Source organism: Taudactylus pleione, unplaced genomic scaffold (assembly GCF_031769625.1).
Source record: "Taudactylus pleione unplaced genomic scaffold, aTauple2 ptg000127l, whole genome shotgun sequence".
NCBI classification, from domain to species: domain Eukaryota; kingdom Metazoa; phylum Chordata; class Amphibia; order Anura; family Myobatrachidae; genus Taudactylus; species Taudactylus pleione.
This window is the reverse complement of record NW_028284529.1, coordinates 10,604,226-10,625,633: the sequence shown is the minus strand read 5'-3', so window position 1 is coordinate 10,625,633 and position 21,408 is coordinate 10,604,226. Positions and strand designations below refer to the sequence as shown.

The 21,408-nt window shown below is 39.8% G+C and overlaps 1 protein-coding gene across 2 annotated transcripts in view; it reads left to right on the top strand.

Annotated features, from left to right (window-relative positions):
- LINGO2 (leucine rich repeat and Ig domain containing 2) overlaps positions 1–21,408 on the top strand; it is a 1,482,402-nt gene that overhangs the window by 1,235,984 nt on the left and 225,010 nt on the right. The window lies entirely within an intron of this gene.

The following is a 21,408-nucleotide window of genomic DNA, read 5'->3' as shown; positions in this document are numbered from 1 at the left end:
CCTCCTTACTATAAGTTTATGAAAAGAAGGTAACTTAAAAAGTGTAGTATTGTAATGCACAGGCAGCAAGATATATTTTTATTTCATCAGAAAGACTGATGTGCTGTACCGTGGGTATTAAAGCTTCATTTGTACTTTACTTTCTATAGTAGTACATGGAGATTGAGGACCATTTCTGCCATCAGCAATTATCTTTGCACTGTAGGTACAAGTAAGATTAGATTGTATGTTCATTCAAAATCAGACACAGCAATATAGTTTTTTACTTTGGTTATAATAAATTTATTCTATTTGTGATTTATATGGAAGCTTCCTATAATGTTGGCTATACTGCACTTTAGAAATCATTTGTTATGTAATTTAATTTATAGTGCCAAGTGTAATATGTAATTTGATCTGTCTTCTTCAACTTAGTCTACTGAACGACAAGCTGTAATTGGTAGCTTTAGGTTGTGGGATTATTATACTGTACCTCCTTGTTTTTCCACAGCTCTTCTTTATAGGAGTAAGCACATATTTAATACATAATCTTGGAGTGTAATATTATTGAAAGCATTTACATATTTTGGAGACAACACTGTTTTACTGTCTGTTAATTCATTATTATACTGTATTTGTTTATTAAGGCTCTGATTAATCTGAGTTTTTGGAGCATGGAGTTCATTATTTATCACTGAATGAGTTTGAACAGCTTTTTAATGATTTTTTAAAGTTGTTATTATTTTGTAAAGATCACAAAGATATTTTCAGGTTGCACAATGTGAAGCAAACTAAACTTTTATCAGCATATACTCTCTTTAAAGTACGTTCCAAATGGCTGCATGGTGCAGCGTTCTCAGTGAATTTAATCGCATCAGAGCTCCTGGCATGAAGACGCGCATGCAGCAATTAGTGTCACTTTGTATCGCTGAAATTTGGATGCAGAGCTAGTGTGTTTGGAACAAAAATAGGATTCGGATATTACCCAATGCTAGTGTACAAGTGCACATAAGTGTTTCATCTGTTTAACAATCATCATCCTGGTTCAATCCTCCTGGCTATGCTGTTGGCAAGCTCATGTAGCTGCACTATCCAAGCAATTGCATGCACTCTGGGATAGGACATCAATTGACTCAATTTGATTTCAGGGCTAAGCAAAGTAATCAAGGCACTAGTAGGACACAGCATTCAGAATAGGACAATATTGTTGTATGTCTCTAACTATAAGTCTTCATGCAGAAAATAGCGTGGCGAGCAAAACAAATTGATTTGATCATGTTTTCACAGCTCAGTATCAGGTTTATGTATTTTTTTGTGCCAAATGAAACCTTTTCGGGATTTATTGTCAATAACGGGTCAGTTATTGCTAATTTGGGATGCAGATAAAGACCTTTATTTCTTAGGTTTATATGTATTAATGCTTATTGTATATTGAAGCGACCTTACCAATTATTTTGCTGTTAATGCAGCTAAAAAACTGAAAGTGTTTTGTCATTTTGTTCCTATGTGTATATTGTTAGATACACTTTACAACACTGTTGGGCTTATGCATTCCTTGGACATAAAGTGTATTTTCTACATATATACAAAAGAAGTCGACACTTGGGAGCAGTGGTGGCTCCAGAGGTGGAGCTGCAGCGCAGTCCAAAATTCAAATAGGGGAGTCACAGCACCTGCCACCCCAAATGCTGTCAAACATCGCCATCCGGGACTCACTGGCAGTTGGTGTGGTTCCCCTACTGTTTTTGAATTTTGGACTGTGCTGCTTGTGAGTCTTTTTGCCTGGAGAAGTGCAACAATGGAGGGAAGGGTCAGTCTAACCAAGTCCAAGTACAATTATAGTGTATTCACATAATGGCGAGTAAGGCAGATCTGCACGAAAAGAGCTCCTGGGTCCAGGTGGTCCCACATCGTACACCCTGCACCCATATATAGTTATACTTAGCTCTCAGCAGTCTCTGGAGTCATGCATTTGCCAGCGGCCTGGCGCTACAGAGCATCAAAAATCACAGGGACAAAGACACAGCGGTCATTTTCCTGGTGATTTACACATGCGCACTACAGATGTCCCCGTGAATAAGGCTTAGGCGCCATTTTCTCAGAGAACTGCATATGCACAGTAGTCTACTGCATAGCAAGAGAAGGAGGGGGCCTACATGGAGGCTACACATGGGCCCTCTCCTCTCTTAAACCACCCCTGCACAGAGATGGTTATCAGCAGTCTTATGACTAGTAGGTGTCTGCGGATGGAGCAACTATACATTCAGGAGGATGACAGTTAATACAGTACATCTCTAACTAGTCACTTAAGTTCAGATTGATGGATTAGACATTCACTTCTGTGCTGGATAGTGCTATCTTCATTGACTATGCCTATATTTTGATCTTGTGTATATATTTTAGAATTCACTTTCATGGAAAGGAAGATTATAGCAAATGCATTTTCCACCTTGTTGGCCTTAAGTGTATGTGGTGTACACATGATATACAGTAAAGCTGACTCATATACTGCTGGTGCAAAGCTACTGCAGATGCATTTCAGATGTGTGAGACTCTTCATATGTGCAAAAATACCACATTGTATTATACATGCCCACTCGCCCAGAAGAGCATACAAGTCCCCCGGTTCTGCACCGCCTGCCGCTGCCTACTTCCAGAGTAAAGTCGGCAGTCCAGGAGGTTGTTGACACAATTTGCACCCCCCCCCGCTTTACAATGGCAGTAATCTTGGCATTGTATAGCAGGGGTGTGACCATGATGATGCCATCACGCTCCCTGAACACCAACCTATGCCATGCCACCTTCCTGTGCCGACCTGTAGGGGGCAGTCTGAAGTCTGCAAGTATGCATTGAACACTTGCTTCATTTTAGAGATTTATTTTCCATACATTTGCATCAGCCCCAGTGTATCTGAGATTAACTGCAATGTAAAATGTTTTCTTTGATATAGTTCATGTCAGCCCCCATCGCTGTGCTGCCCTCTCCACATTGGATGACTAGTAGCACAGTGTGAACAGTTTTATAGCTGTGGATTTTATACCCAATGACCTTGCCATAAGACTAACTTGTATGTTGGGCATAATATTTTTAATAAAATGTACATATTTGATAAACATATAATCTTTGGGAAATCATTATACTTTCTACATTAAACATTGAACACTTCTTTAAAAATAGTTCTATTTTGCTTTTTGCATAATTGTGTATTGCCTGTGTATTGTGTATTGTGAATATAAACTAAATCATTGAGCACACAAAGTGCAATTCTATATACAAAATATAATTGCTTTTCAACAATACTTGTATTGTTATATCTTATCCTTTACATAAAACAAAAGCCACAGTGACTTCCATGTACAGTGCGAACAAAGCTTGCTCTACCTTGTCATAATGAGTGCTATTGGTCAGTAGTTAGTTTCTTCTATTTCACTTATTTTATTGCTTGGAGCACAAGTAATTTGTTCATTTTCTGCTGACAGTGATTGAAACTTGACAGATGCTTAATGATTTTAGGTTTTATTCATAAACCTTTGGCTTTCAATATTATTTAGCATTTTTTTCAACCAATTATCAAAGTCTAGCTTTCCTTTACTCCATGCTTTCCACAAAAGCAAGCCATGGTTAGGTCACTGAAATAAATGATTTGTTAGAGAAAAAGCTGTTTAACGTTTTGATACAGTATTTCCCAGTTAAGTTGGTGCATTACTTTTTGGTGAGTTTAGATCATAGAATTCACTAAGACCTTTCCGGATATGGTCATTATCATTGCTAAACGTTCCCCTTTTGGGAACTGCTTATCAGATGACAATTTAAGATGGCACGACTGTGACTGTCTAGCACATAATGGTGTTCTTGCATATGATCGAATACTCCTTATTTCACCAATTGCTATGGTATGATAAACTCTTTTTTATAATATATCATTATTGCAGAAAGATATCTGCAGTGCTGGAAAAAGCAATGATACAAAACAGGGTAAAAAATAAGCAACAAAATAAAATTGTGACCCGCATTCACATGCATAATTACATGTTATTACGTGTATATACCAATCGGCTTAGTTATGTGAGCTTAAAGGGAAAGGATTAACAAGAGGAGGTAGGGCCCTGCTTGTGAGTGTTTACAAGGGGAGGGAAAGGAGTGGGGGTATTGGAAAGATATGAGGGTGTAAGTGAGGTTGGAGGAAAGGGATCAGGCAGAAGTCTGGTAGGCTAGAGTGAATAGGTGAGTTTTGAGCAAGAGTTTGAAATAATGGAGTGTGTGATAGAACAAGGGATAGCACTCCATAGGTTTGAGGCAGCATGGGATATACATTGGAGGTGGCAGTGAGAAGTGGCAATAAGCAGTGAGGAGAAGTGGCAAGCATTGGCTGACTGAAGATAGAGGAAGAGGGGGAGAGGGGGAGAGGGAGAGGGGGAGAGGGAGAGAGAGGAAGAGGGTAAAAGCTTTCTATGTGATGGTGACTTTAAATTGGATTCTTTAGGGGATAGGTTGGAGATAGGGAGTGGTAGATGGGAGGCAGAGACAGTGATATGAAAGAAACTCAATCTAGCTGCTGCATTGAGGATGGTTTGAAGAGGAAAACAGAGAGAAGAATGTAACTAATAGTCAATACAAGAGATAATAAGGGAGTGGAAAAGAGTACCTTAATGCTAATATCATATATTTAGTTAAACATTTTTGTAAGTAAAATGTTCTAGGCGTGTATGTCGAAAAGTATCAGTAAGTAGAAATGAAACCAGCATTATCTTAGAAGAAGATCCCCCAGTGGATCTGCTTAATTATATATGTTTTTATATGTTCTTATTCTAAATTAGGCTGTGTGCCCTAGGAGCCTGTTCTTCAACTGCAGCAATGCTTGATTTGGATGTTTGTGCTGCTCTATGTTACCTTTTATCTCTTATCTTTGTTACTCAGTATATATTGTCCGAATAACATTTTTGTCATAATACTTGCTTCTACAATAAAATATATATATATAAAAAAAATTATTAATCCCGCATCGCAGCCATTGACAATGAAACTTCCCAACAGTCTTACAAAGACATACATACAAAAGTTATTTTTCTTGTGTGCTGAAGAAATATCTACCATATATAAGATTTTAGACTTTCAAACCCTTGAGAATTATGTATTCTATTTCTTTCAATGCACAATGGTTAATGGAATTTCCCAATACATGTACTGTACATGTTTTGTAGCTGCAGGTGGTGAAATTGTATAGACCAGCATATGCAGAGGACTTGTTGTTTAATATGGTGGTGGAGTTGTCCTGATTGGAGAGGAGGCTGTCCATCCTGGAGTGGCCTAGCTGCTAGTATGTTAGGTTGAGCCTGCCCACCAACAATGTTGTCGATGACCCCAGCATTGTCTATCCTGCCGACTACACCAAAAATGTGACCCAAGAGAAATAGAATAGAAATCTCAATCAGGGGTGACAGTGATCATCACCCTGCGGGTGAATGATTATCATTGGCTATAGGGCCGCAGTAACCCCATTACACCACTTGTATTGTTCACATAGTAGAGGTGGAACATATAGGGTTGCACAGTTGGGCAACAGGTTTTGCGATTGGCCCAGGGAAAAATGAGGGAAAAACTAGACAGACATAGACTACGCGCTCACCATTATAACTCTTGTCAGCTTCGTGTATAATTTTGGCTTCACCTGCAAGTACACCCCTCCCACGTCTTCCAATGCTTTATTTTGCAATGTGCCACTGCTCTAAAACACAACTGGATGGCTAACTACATAAACAGGCCCTATCTTAACCTGCTAGTGAACACAATTAAAATATAATGCAGGGTGTGGTGTACTAACTGAGAACCCTCAAAAATCAGATGTAATACAGCAAGAAAACTTCTCCTCACATGTACAATTAAGACAATATAAAGGTGGCCATGGGCCTAATGTCTAGTGGAAATAAGTACACAATTGTGGATTTACCAGTCTTGCAGTGTTTGGCTGAACAAGTCCTGGTTCAGTGAGTGGGCTTTCCTGGATCTGGGCCTCTGCATATTTCACCTGATTTTCAGAAACCTCATGGCTTCTTGGACTCTTCACCTCAGGGCGGCACCTCCACGCCCATAGAGCTTTCGGCATCTTCTGCCACAATTTTCACCTGGCGAGTGGTGGCCATCACTAGCTCTTTTTTAATGTCCATCACTTTTCCAGGACTTCCGGTCTGTGGCGTCTTCAGCCACAGCTATCTTGATCGTCTCCTGTCTTCTGGTCACAGCTCCAGCTCGTCATGGGTCTTCTTCACCTTCAAACTGATGCAACCAGTGCATAAGGATCCATGATAAAGAGTAATACAAGAAAAGTATGATATCTTTACGGTGAACATGAGGTAAAGCCCTTTGCCTGGAGTGTGAAGTACAGTATGCAGTTACTGCGGTGTCTGTATGGAGGCTGGGAGAGCAGTGAGTGCAGATAAAGAAGTGGACTCAGAATGAGGTTTGGGATGCACAATGAAGATGATTACTTTAGACTGGACCTATATATATATATATATATATATATATTAGAAACAGCAGTTGAAATATCAAAATTAGGGGTAAGAGCAGTGGGGAAACTGCTATGGGGCCCTAGCAATGCCTAGTCACAACCTCCATTCATCCACTCACTCCCCCCAAGTTTCCCAGTCAGCTCTCAAAAGAGCATAGCGAACCGACACATGTGCAGTGGGAGTACACACTGGACTTGGCATGCTCAGAAGAGCCCCCCCCTCTGCTCTTTTGAAGAGACAGCAGGGGGTCAGGGAGGCCAGAGTGCCATCTCTGGGCCCATACCCAACACATTTGCACGTACTATCATAGAAAAAGAGCATATTCAATGTGTCTTTGAACATTTGCATTTTTTAACTGACTTGCCATGCATATCACTAAGTAACATAGCAACTGGATACATGCAACCACGAACCGACCAGCTTAAGTCTTCCATTATTAGGGTAAGCAGAATTTACTTTTCGATGAAACAATAATGTACACAATAACATATAAGGGCATCTGATGTCTGCTTCTTTTCAGCCCCCTTCGTCCTCCACCTTATTTTCATTGCTATTCTATCCTGCTAAATGGCACTGAGTGCCTAAAGTACTGTATGCACAAGATAAGTCTTCATTTGCATAAAATTTGCATTTTATTTTCCCGAATGACCACTAATGTCTAATTCTGTGTATTTAAAATGACATTAATGGTACATTATTGTCTGTTTGCGAATATAATGCTCACTTTTTACCCATAGCTCTTCTTGCACACAGTAATTACCCTAAAGACAGCAAACTGATGTGAGTGGGATACAATCAGAGAATTAATGAGGTAAAATTTGAATCCACATTTACTATGCTGTCATATTACAAAGTACTTACTGGCGGAAACCTAATACTCAGTACAGCAGTCCCAAGCATAATATGGTGTGCTATGTTTCACGGGTTATCAAGGTGGATAATGCTATATATCTAAGCAGCAGTATTCTACTAAAATGAAATAATCAGGACCAAAGTTGTGTACCATGCAAGGTTTGTTTTCCATGCAGTCTCTATGGGGGTAGACTCTAGCTGAACCCTGTATACTAGTCAACTGGGATATCTAAATTAGATTTTAATAGCACTCTGCTTATCCCTCCACTAGTATTTATAACATACAACTGTACAAGAACATATTGCATCAAGTGTATTGTGTTTTCAGCTCATTTTCTATAAATCCACATAGTTTACAAATAAGCTTACACCAGAACCAGCTTCTTCCATATGTCGCAGCTAAGGGTGTATTTATTATGTGTGCTGGGGGTGCCTTTGCTATGGGCCCCGAAAGTTTAGGTGGCTCACAACTTCTTTACCCAGCTTACATTGGCATCAGTGCGGAATGGTGCAGACCGAAATGCTCCAAGCTTTCCACTGATGTGACCTGAGGTCACGTCTGTTGGTGGCTCCTTCATGCACCCCTCTACTGATGCTGATATGCCAGTGAGAAGACAGGCGGAAGAGCTGCCAGCTGAAGAGGCACTAGTCTATAGGGTAAGTTAAAAATTGGAACAGAAAGGTCCTGTGTGAATTTGGAGATAACATTGGTGGGCAGTACTATGTGGCTTAATAATTTAAACAGGGCACAGCTATGGGGCACAAAATTAATTAGGACACTAATATGGGACATAAAATTAAGTAGGTCACAATTGTTAGGCATAAAATTATCTAGGGCACTAATGTGGGGCACACACTATGAATTGTTGACACTCAGGACCAATTCTAGACCATGTGGACTTCAGGGTGAAAGTCTCCTTTGCCCCCCCATCCTCCACCCCATTACAGCAGTAATGAAAGAATAGTTAGAGATGAGTTATTAATATACTGCTGATAGTGACAATTTTGAGTTATACTGGCAAGTCTACTCAGAATGCATATGGACAAATTTGTTCTGTAAATGTGCAAAAGAAAGAACTGGTGAATGAGAAAAATATTCCACAGAACAGGTTTAAAAATGTTGCTCACCTTTAAAATTGGTGTAGTTAATGTAATAAAAAACTGTGATTTAATCAATGCTAAATGAAGTTACCATTCACCAATAATAATCAAATCTCCAACTCTGCTCCCAGTTAGTATTCCTGCTGCTTTCTATGCAGTGCATAACAAATTATACTTTTAGCTTCTGTACCAGTGTGATTAGTACAAACACAATTCTTAGCAGCTTTTAGAAAGCTGAATAGTGGATATGTGCACCGCAGAAGCACCATGGTTACCAGATTATGCACTTTGCTAAATTAGACATTACATTGTTATTATTAGCTGTCAGTCTAGTCAATCATAAACCAGAAAAGTACAAAGAGTCATAAAGCAATAGAGAAGGATGTGATCTCTTCTATTTATATAATACCTGTTTTTCAGTAGAGTTATGCTGGGTACACACCTAACAGATATATCTGCAGATGATGGTTTTTCATACACACTAAACAACCATCATCTTTTCTCCTGGCCGGGGGGGCATATCGCTACCCTCCCCGCGGCCTCCACAGCAAGTGGTCTGACCGCCCATACACACCGCACAATGCCCTAATTTATCTGTAGATATATTGGGCATCGGCTGTGCAGCACAGTCTGTATAGCAAAGCCACAGCCCGCCATCTGGTTATGATGTACAGTTATGGACCACTAATGGAATACTGAAGGAACATCCAGGAATAGATTATTACAGTATAAGCTATACGTTTTGCATTATCTAATACGCAGCTATATTTGTCTACTATTATAATTATTGTGGAAAAGTACTGCAGTACACTATATTGCTGTTTCCTCTCATGGGCCTTCATTGAGCCCCTTCTAAGCTTCTTCTAGCCAAGAGGATTTAGCAACTATTTCATCCACCCGTTTGAGGTGTCCCAGATGAAGATACAGCGATCCCAGTAAGAACTATTTGCCATGGGAATGACAACCATTCTCAAGGGTGTAATGGAACTAGTACAAGTGCATTTTGAATCTTTTGACATATATCACAATTTTTAGTTATTGATTCAGTCTGACCACTGATTCCAATTTCCAAGACATTTTACATGCCTTTGTTTGCACTGTGCAATGGTGGTTTTCATGTAGTCTTTTAAAAATGATTGTATGAAGCTTGGTAGGTGCTACTACTCTAGAATCACATATTAATGTTTCTTGACATACAGGCAGCTGATCTCTTCTTGCTGGGAAACGGGTATTCTGTACATGAGTTACTTTGTTTTGATCAAGTTATAACTGTAACATGATAGTCTTAGTTGATGCTAGCATTCATAAGTTGAAACTGCTCTACTAATATTGAGATACATATCTTCTTCGTCCATTTGGGTAGACTTTTCAACTTAATGTTGAGGAGATTGTGACAATCCATCAGCATTGCCATGAAGTTCACCCCTTAAAATAAACTTCATAAGTGTGAGCCAGCAAGGATAATGGTCCTCTTTGTCATCTGGCATCTGTCATTGCAGCTTCTTCTTTGATAGGATTGATTATATGAACTCCTGTCCACAAAGAAACTGGTGGAATTTCTTTACTTTCCACACTCTCTATAAGACTTGACCCTTCATGGTCACTGTGTGCATAATTAGGTTTTGACACTGTTAAGGAGCTGAATGCAAATGAGGTTAATCACGACTGCATCCAGGCATAGTTACTTGATGCCTCACCTTATTCCATAAGGTGAGGTACCAAATGCCAACTTGACAGATATAGATGGTTTAAAATGCGTGAAGACATTGTTTGATGTGATCAAATTCTTACACTCTTGAAAAGCCTTTTAACAATTGCATTCTAAGAACCTCATTTGGGATATCAGATAAGTACGCACAATGTATTTTGAGCACTAAAACCACTTATATAAAATACTACACTATTAGGCACATCTTTTTAACTTTTATATATATATATATTAGGGATGTGCAGGCTCGGTTCTACTCGGTTCCGTTCGGTTCTTTTTACCGGATCTGAGCCTGCACATCCCTAATATATATATATATATCTATATAGACAGATAAAAGTTAAAAAGACATGTGCCTAATATATATATATATATATATATATATTCATTTCATATTAGAAACCATATTAACAATTTATTAAATTATGTAAAAAGGTGCACATGTATTAGACAATTATTTGTTTCAGCCTACTATACTGTAGTACATATATGAGTTCATAAATACATATGTGTAACATGTACTGATAAAAATATGTAAATGTACAATAAGCACAATATACATAAGCATATTGCATATCTTTCGATACCTTGTTGAGTTATAATAACTAAATCACTAGAATTGTGGTACTGTAAGTTGTTGAGATATAGAGTGTGCTACTGCACAGTCTCCATGATGCTCCTTTAAGGAGCATCGGTCCATAACAAGATGTCTACTGTCAGGTCTTCTGTGCATGCAGGACCAGGGGCATTTCTAGAGAGGAGTGGGTCCGTGTGCAGTCTCTGACAAGGGCCCCCTTCTCTCCGTCAGGTGGCCGGCTGCGCACTGAGTGGTGCACGGCCAGCACCGCACTTATAGACTCTGGGCACTAGAGTGTGCCCAGAGTCTATAGCGCATGCACAGGTCACCGGGAAAATGGCCTCAGCAGCCATTATCCGTGTACTGCGCATGCGCAAACAACGGGAAAATGCTGCGGTGGCCATTTTCCAGCCGTTTTTACAGGTGCCGACACCGGAGCTGACGTGGGACTCCAGAGAGGAAAGTTTTATGGGTTCAGGGTGGGCGGTGCGGGCCCCGCACACACTGCACCCATTATAAATATGCCCCTGAACAGGACACAGTCTTGTCACTGTGAATGAGAGCCACAGTGGGGCACAGACGTGTCTCACAAGGCTCTGAGAGGACCCTCAACATTCTGTATTATATGACTGCTATTACATCTTACACAAATACTCACATACAGCCATGGCCAAAAGTTTTGAGAATGACACAAGTATTGGTTGTCACAAAGTTTGCTGCTTCAGTGTTTTTAGACCTTTTTGTCAGATATTACTATGGTATACTAAAATAAAATTACAAGCATTTCATAAGTGTCAAAGGCTTACATTGACAATTACATTAAGTTTATGCAAAGAGTCAATATTTGCTATGTTGACCACTCTTTTTCAAGACCTCTGCAATTCGCCCTCGCATGCTGTCAATCAAATTCTGGACCACATATTGACAGATGGCTGCCTATTCTTGCTTAATCAATGCTTGGAGTTTGTCAGAATTTGTGGGTTTTTATTTGTCCACCCGCCTCTTGAGGATTGACCACAAGTTCTCAATGGGTTAAGGTCTGGGGAGTTTCCCATGGCCATGGACCCAAAATGTTGATGTTTTGTTCCCCGAGCCACTTAATTATCACTTTTGCCTTATGGCAAGGTGCTCCATCATGCTGGAAAAGGCATTGTTCGTCACCAAACTGTTCTTGGGTTGTTGGGAGAAGTTGCTCTTGGAGGCTGTTTTGGTACCATTCTTTATTCATGGCTGTGTTCTTAGGCAAAATTGTGAGTGAGCCCACTCCCTTGGCTGAGAAGTCCTCAGCAGTCCAATCCCTGTACCATTTACAGAATATCAATCTGTCCCTAATGTTTTTCCTGGAGAGAAGTGGCTTCTTTGCTGCCCTTCTCGACACAAAGCCATCCTCCAAAATTCCTTGCCTCACTGTGCGTGAAGATGCACTCACACCTGCCTGCTGCCATTCCTGAGCAAGCTCTGCACTGGTGGTGCCCCGATCCCACAGCTGAATCAACTTTAGGAGACGGTCCTGGCGCTTGCTGGATGTTCTTGGGTGCCCTGAAGCCTTCTTCAAAACTATTGAACCTCTCTCCTTGAAGTTCTTGATGATGTTGATTTACTTAGCAGCAATATCCTTGTCTGTGAAGCCTTTTTTGTGCAAAGCAATGATGACTGCATGTTTTTGGGATTAAGGGCCTGATTCAGAGTCAGACGCTCTGACAGAGCGCTCGCTCTGAATCAGGGCCGGCCCTCTGTTTTTTTTGAGCGGCCTCCTGGCCGCTTGCATAGCTGTGGGTGACCACCCACAGCTATAGCGAGCGGCCAGGAAGATGATCGCGATGGTCAAGACCATCGCGACCATCGGGCTTATGACAAGACTCTTGTGGTAGGGTCTCGTTGTGATTGTACAGCCATAAAAAGCATTGATCTCTCACACAGCATTTACACCAGGGGTTATATTTAGTAAAGTGAGAGTTGTTAGAACGGTGATGTTACCCATAGCAACCATTCAGATTCTAGCTATTACCTTCTAGAAGGTGTTAGTTAAATGTTAAGTAGAATATTATTGGTTGCTAAGAGCAACATCTCTATTTCCAAAAACTCACTTTAGTAAATATTCCCCCAGCTTTGACCTGCCTCAAACACTGCAAGTCTCTTCGCACACAGGAGCTCATTCAGACCTGGATGCTAAGCTGCGCTCTCACGCAGCTAAAAGGGACCAGGTATGCAAATGCCGCAATCTTACTGTCTGGTGAATGGACGCCCTTTATGTCTTAAAGAGCGACGGCTGAGCGAACGCACACCGGTATAAAGACGCCCACCTTTCTTACTTAGCACACGTCATCTCCAGGAAGTGTGTGAACAATAAGAACCATCGAGAGCCATCGGAGCTGCACGCAGCATTTGAGGTAGACCTTACCCCGCCGCAAGCACTGCGATCACTGCAGACTGAAAAACAACCAAGTATCATGTACAATGACGCTTCCATGCTAATTATGAACACCCATTAAACTCCGTTTTGATGCCCAGAACAACCTGCATTTGCAGCACCACTCCCCCGTTCCCCTGTTACCACCCGCAAACGGCGCTATCTGTCACTCAAAGTAGCGTCCAATCTGTGTACTACGAGCGCACGATTCCCGGCCGCAGTGACTGGTTCACGCATGCGTACTTTGATGTATACGAATGCGCAAACGTGCGATAATCTCCCATAGCGTGCGTCCGCAGCTTAGCGAACATGTCTGAATCAGTTCCACAGTCTGCTCTCAAGCTGTGTATGCAATCGCAGTGGCCAATTTATGCATGCCCATGAAACGGCGTTCAAATGAACTGGCACACCTCCGTTTCTCCGTCCACTCCCTTGTCACCTCCCCTATTGCTCACAACCTTACGTGCATAATCGCAGTGTGTTTGCAGCACACGTGCAGTATGGCTTGCATGCATGCAAATTTGCATACGTAGTTGCATTTGCGTTCGCTGCTGAATCAGGCCCTCTATACCACAACAACTTACAGTACCACATTTCCAGTGGTTCAGATATTATAACTTAATAAAGTATCCCAATATATGCAATATGCTTATGTATATTGCACTTATTGTACTTTTATATATTTTTCTCAGTACATTGTACATGTATGTTAATCTGCCCCACCTGCAGTGCAGCATGGTTTTACCAAGACATGCAGTTACTCGCTGTTTCCTACTCTATTCCCAACGCTGAATCAGGCCCTCTGTACGGCCACTATTAGGAATGGTCAAACTTGGGGATCTATTTACTAGGCCTTCGATGGAGAGAAAGTGAATGGAGATAAAGTACCAGCCAACCAGCTCTCAACTGTCATTTTTCAAATACAGCCTGTGACATGGCAGTTAGGAGCTGATAGGCTGGTACTTTATCTCTGTTCACTTTATTTCCCTATATCTATTTAATGCCGTACATTAAAGTGCTATATTGTTTGTTCGAACCGACTTTATATATAAACAGCACATCCACAGAAGGATATAGCTGGAACATTCCAATCATTATTTGAGTAAGGTAAGGATCTAAGCCGTGACTGAGGTCCCTTTTAGAACATAAATAAACTGTCAATGGTTCAAGCTGGAAATAAACTGCAGACCAACTGTGTTTTTTTTAAATATGACCAAATAAAATCTCAGTGGCTGAGCTTGAGAGAGCTAAAGCACAAATAATAGGGGGGCAAAATAGGTATATTACAAAAATAGATCAGATCATATAAATTTCAATACATAACATATTTGCTCATATCTACTCATCAGGGGTTATAGTGTAATACAATATTTTCATGGCCCTGGTACATATTTAAACTGTTATACTGTATACAGTGTGTAATCTCTTTTGTGATTTCAATACAGTTCCATTTCCTGTTGGACAAAGGGCAAGAATCATCTTAGCAATAAAGGGTTAAACATATTTTAATCATATACACATCTCCAAAAAGCATCCTAATGCATTATATCTATGTATGTTTTATACATTGTTTTTTTTACCACCCTGATGTGACTGGGGTACAGATGATTAGACAGTATACTGTGGTAGATCATTCTAATGCTTCGTGTATGTTTTGCCGTTCATGGCTGCTCTTTATAAATTCCTTGCAAAGCTTGTGGTTTTATTATCCAGATTTTTGTAAACAAATTAGGTCCTCCAGCCTACAGGGGTTTAAGTCTTTCATATTTTACAGACCATCAACAGAGCATCAGAATTTTTATTTTTTTTTGAAGAAAATACATTCCTGTCATTAAATTAATTGACTACATTCTACATTGAAAGCATAAGAACCTGAAGATACTTCTGTCTTATTCAGTGAAGCTGCAGCAGTAACATACATCCCTCAGTCAGCTTTATCAAGTCAAATATATATAAAAGGAAATATTTCAGAAAGCAGGAAAACGTAAACCTTTGACATTCAATAATTAATCTTTCCAGCGTCTGGGTGCCTGAAGCAGTGAAAATGAATTGTTGAGTCTGGAGAGGTCCTCTCAGTTCTGCAGCATGTATGAAATGCAATTCTCATGATCATCAGGAGTTGTGATAAAGCTTGTTACGGATACTGCACAGTTTAATGAACATATGTACAGTACTAGACCAATGTATATAGATTAGGAAGAAGGCAATGTGACCTAGGAGACATCAAAGGGACAAAAGTTGCAAAGATGAATATTACCTTTTGATATTAGTTTTCATTCTATGCTATTTCTTGCAGTCTTATTTTTTTTATTAACATTTGCTCAAGAAAAAAATCAAGCATAATAATCAAATTACTTAGGTACATGGCAGGAGATGCTGATTAGTATAAAAATATCAGAAACAGAGAATATCACACTATAAAAGAAGATGATTTCAATGATGGAAGGGATTGAGGGGCCTATTCATCATCGGGGCCGCAGTGGACACTTAAGTTACCACTTCACTGCGACGCCGCGGGGCGATACTTATCACCGAAGCAATTCATTATTGCTACGGTGCAGGGACAGCTGCTCCAAAAAGCAACTGTCCCTGCGATTAGTATCACTGCTACAGAACTTCCTCTTCCCATCGCCGGCTTCTGCGGATGTGTGACCTGCAGGAATGCAGTGAGGAGGAGGTGGAGGGATCCGTTTGGATGCCTCTTTGCATCCCTGGATCTTCTTTCCATAGGAAGGAGTAGGGATACGAGTACAAGCGCCATCTGAAGATGGCATTTGTTCTCGCAAGCAAACTCCAAAAACTTTAAGTTTTCGGAGATTGCTGAATATCAGGTGGTCCTATTGGACTCCTGATGATGAATGGCCCATTACCTTAAATATTCAGAAACTAGCATTTCCACATGGTTAATGGGCCATTATAGTATTGATGAAGGCCCGAGTCTTATACATAGTTATACACATACCTTTTATTTTGTTATTTACTCCACATTTCTGTCCTTATTCTCCTTCTTTTAGCTTTCCTAGTCTACCAACACCCCTGCACGTGAACATGCTCACTGTAATCTCTCACCCACTTAGCTGTAGGTGTCAGTAACCAGGTTGTTCCTGCAATTTGCTTTTAGCTGCGGCTTATCTCTTAGACAAATTAGAACATTTTATGCAAGTAGTTTTAGTCTATCAAAAACGTAAAGCAGTGAAAGTAAAATGGGAAACGGAGCAGCTAAAGATGTTCACCCAGACAGAACAGATTAAATAAACCATGGTCAAAGAGATAATGCCATGTATGGATTTATATATGTTGCGAGCACGGATCCAGGTAAACCATGTGTCCTAAAAAATGACAGTAACTGTAAGTTGTGCATGGGCCATGATGACACACAGAGCCGTAATTAGACATTTTGGTGCCCTGTGCCAGAAAGAGCATTGGTGCCCCCCTCATTTTTCAAAGGGACATAATGTACCCAAAAAAGGGCCATGGCTTCATGGGAAAGGGCCAGGTAAGAGATAGGGGAGGCCAGGAGATGCTGGGGATGAAATAAGAGGAAGCTACAAGCAAGAATGATAATAAACAGAAATTTGACAGGCCCAAACAGCGCCCCCTGAACTGTGGTGCCCTGTGCGATGGCACCGGCTGCACTACCCTAGCTACGGCCCTGATGACACACAACTTATCATCATGCCCCACTCACTTGGCAAATATCTCTCCAAGCTAGAAGCACATCTTAGATGGTGGAAATTTCCAGAGGGTTGAGAATAGACATTACCTCATGTTGTTGAGCGTTCCATCTAGATGCAATTGGGCAAACCAAGGCATTTTGTGCAACACATCCAGTGCACTATGTAAATCACGTCCACTACCTCCCAAAATACTCCCACATATATGACTATTTTAGAGGTAAACTTGCTAAGATCTAGATATATCGGAGTTGAAACTCTTTTTTCATATCTATATAGATGCCCTTTCCTTTCAGGCAATGTTTTTTGATAGCATTTATCTCCTCTTTGTCCACGTATGTGCGACCTTTGACCCAATGCGCCTTCTTCTGCGCTGTCCTCCAAACTGCTAGGATGTGCCCACGAGTGGCACTGGCACACTGAGTCATATATAGATGCTTAGTTACCACTGTGTCATCACCAATTACCAGTGTCACCACCGCTAGTGGAACTACAAGTACCACTGCCATCACTGCTTCTATTATCCTTCTACAAAGCCCAGACACTGCATGCTGCCCCTGTTAACCTGCTCCTGGCTGGATCTGCATCATACTGCCTCTACCTGAGTTATGCTGCATTAACCTTGTGTTGTTTAACACCCTGTTGTTCTAACTGGTTAATAAACCAGTCACTAGTTAAACTATTCACAGTGTGGGCTAATGGCCATCAGACACTGCTGACATCTATATAGGTTCTGCCAATAATTATATCTGCCTTATGGATCTTCTACCCTCACACCATGTTGCTTACTATACACTCTCCTGTTCTTATTTCTTACCTAACTGACACTATTGGCCTCTCCCTGTCATCTAGTATTTCATTCTTCCTAAAGCATTATAGGTATTATTTTCCAGCCTTTAGGAAGTGTCAGCAATCTACTGTATGTAATGCTTTACAATTTGTAAGGGAATAACAGTCCTTACATTCATACATACAAACTAAAACAAAAGAGTGCAGAGGGCCCTGCTTATTACTAGTAGCATGTGTTACTAACCCTAATCTATGAGACCTAACATTTGACATTGTCCAGTGAACTATAGACCTCTCTCTAATCTCTTCTTTACATCCAAACTTATTGACTGTGTTTAATATCCCTGAATAATGCAATACATTTGCACTCTGCTAAACCCCAATAATCAAGTTTATGTTCATTGACTCCACTGAAACTGCTCTTACTGAAGTCCCCAATGGGTTTTTAATTGCAATAAAGGCCATTAATCTAACTTGTTATGTTGTATCTGGATATTGCCTTTAGTATGCTATGCATGCACACCATACTGTAGCTCCTGTATGGCCTCTGGAGGATTGACCTGTGGGGCTCTACCCCATAATTTATACTATGGAATCCAGCGCTGAAATGTTATGCCGATCAGCATGTAATGTGAATAAGTAGAGTAGAGTTTCTCAAAAATGTTGAACCAGTTTCATATTCAATCAGTTACATACATGTCTGTGTTACAATCATTTATAGATACCGATTCAAACTTGCAAGTTGAAGGTTGCGGTGCTCATTCACTATTTGGCATTCACATTTGAGGCTTGTTTTTGCAATTCAAGTTTGTTCTTCACCATAAACTTTGCATTTTTAAATACATTAATTTTAATGCACAATGTAACTAATCATTTTAAATATTAAAAAGTGCTTTAACATGTTTTTATTAATTAATTTGTGCACACTAATGCAAACAGATGGATACAGGTCTTGATGTACGTGGATGATGAGTTATGTTATGAGTAAGGGGGACAAATGCCACTGTGATCAAAAAGTGCCCAACTGAGAGATACCGATAGAAGTATCCTACCTTGTAGGAATAATAAACCTTAGGAAAAAGTGACTTGCACTGGGATGGAAAAGGCAAAAGAATGAAAACTTTTATGGAACATGAATACTTTATGGGCACATATTATTCCATGGAACCATACAGTACCTCCAACACTGTGAGTGTTAGTATTGAGGCAGGGAGCAAGGACATAGGAATTGCATGCACTTAACATAGAGCTTCTCATAAACCTTGTTCACAAAAGCATATTGGCGTGTATGAGTGTTCCTTCTCTCAATGATAAGTGACATTTTCAAAACTGAGTCACAAAATATTCCCCCCCATTCTTCAATATGTCATGCAATTTTTCAGGTGAAATATGGCCTTAAGTATTCCCAGTGGGTTCTATATATTTTTTCGACATACAGTACATAATGTCGACATGAGAATGACGACATGGCCGTAATGTTACATGCATCACTGATGACACTGATGAAATGTTGTCATGATTAGAATGTCAACAGAACATTGTGTGTCCAGGTGCAGGGGCTCTACTTACCTGGTAGAGGATCTCCAGGGACTCTGGAGGTGTTTGCTGGATAAGGGAGTGAGGTGATCGCAACTTCCGGGTGTCATGGAGCATTCTGGTGGTAAGTAAACCTAACCCCTAACTCTCCCCTGCTGCAGTCTAACTCTGACCCTTCTCCTAGCACTACTGAATTGCAACATTGTTCAATTGGGACTATGATTGCGTATGTATTGATAAAACCTCTACTCAGAGCGTGCCATAAGGAATTCATGAACATTATTTATCTAGTGTAAACCATATACTGTGAGAGGTGGTGTTACAGAGTGTGTCTTTTCCACAACACCTGAACCTTTCATAAATAGTATAATTGATTATTGCAGGGAGGTGGAAATAATTGCTAGGCAATGTGAATTAATGTTTGGTGACTGTGTGCTTTCTCCTTTGTGTCACCAGATCATGCTCATTTATGAACCTGTGTTTAGATGACTAATGAGATAATGTTTTTCCTGTATACAATGAATGCAAGTGAGTTCTCATCTACCAACTGTATTAATCTATCCTCATTTACAAAGAACCTGAACTAAGAGATCAGTATTCTAACATCTGTAAATACGAGAATGATCCCCTCATATAAATTAGTTTAACACATTAGATACTGAATTCAACAAAAAAATGGAACATGACACTGCAATTTTTTGAGTCGGAAATTCGCTGCTTAGGTTCACTGCACATCAGTTGCCAACTCTAACCAGAAGAAGAAAGAAAATGTAGCTGCCCTTGCAATACACAATCCTATAAAATCACTCGGTTATGTACCTAAAAGGTACAAAATGTATCTCATTGTAAGTACAGGCTGAGACCTGGAAGTATATTTACTAAAGCGCGGGTTTTAAAAGTGGAGTTGTTGCCCATAGCAACCAATTATATTCTAGCTATTATTTTCTAAAAGGTGTTAGATAAATGATAATTAGAATCTGATTGGTTACTATGGGCAACAACTCCACTTCTAAAAACCCACACTTTAGTAAATATACCCCCTGGATTCAAGCACTTGAGAAAAAGATAAACAGGGAACACCACCCTAAATGTGCATTCTCCATCCCATCAAATGCTCTTATTTAAATAATCTCTTCCTCCTAATTTTTTTTTGTCCTTTTGTGCATAACTAGATGCATTCATACACATAGCCTGCACTCAGCTAGGAACGCCCCAATTCACTAAACAATACCATTTTCATTCTGAATATTATATGAATCTCTTAAGTATTTTTTAAAGATTACAAAACCATTGTTTTAAAAAAAAGACTCATTGGCTACCACAAGTTTTGCAGCTGCGGAATGAAAAGTATTGAATACATAGTTCTAAAGATGAGCAGGTTATTTGAGGTGCATTGTGTCACGTACTTTATATCACGTTATGTTCCTGAACACAAAGTTGTTTTTGCATCTGCATCATTGTTTCTTTTCCAGCATTTTTTTTTGTGTTATCGGACTGAAAATGAAGTTATTGTCACTGTTAGTCATTTACCTGGCTGATTAGAAGCCTGACTATTGTACAGATGTAAATATTGGTGGCACGTGATGATTTCTATTTAATTAAAATGGAATCGTTCCAGCTCCAAGCATCTGTAAGACAGGAGAATAGCAATGTTTTACACAAACTTTGAGAGTCTTTTGTAAATAACACCCAAGAGGGTTTTGTGTACAACCATACACTGAATATGCATGCAACTGAATTATGTGGATATTGCAGTATCATTAATTTAATACAGACTTATTAATAACCAGAGCTGTCAGTTTAAAGATATACTAGCTTTTATCACTGTAGGAACGGGCTTGTTGTTTAGCAGCAAAATACGCTTATATTTAACCTTAATAAATCAATGCCAAAAAAAAATAAAAAAAATGATAATTTGATTTCCCGCTATATGGTATACTGAATACAATTTATGTGGCTATTATACATCTAGGCTAATGCTGTCCAAGTTTATTAATATGACGGGACTGTTTTTAAGGTCATACATGACAGAGGACTACATAGAAGCTAAGCACAGAATGATTTTCCAGGAGACATTTCAAGAGCCTAGAAGTTCACATTAACATTTGCTATGCAGGCAAGTAGGCACAATTGCAGACATAAAGAACCAGTAGGGCGTCACAAATTTTATGACTCATAAATGGATGTGCTTAGTGCTTCTCTTTACTACAAAAACATGTATGTGTGGTGTGGAAAAAATTAAATAAAAAGCATCACACGCCAAGCAGCCTAGT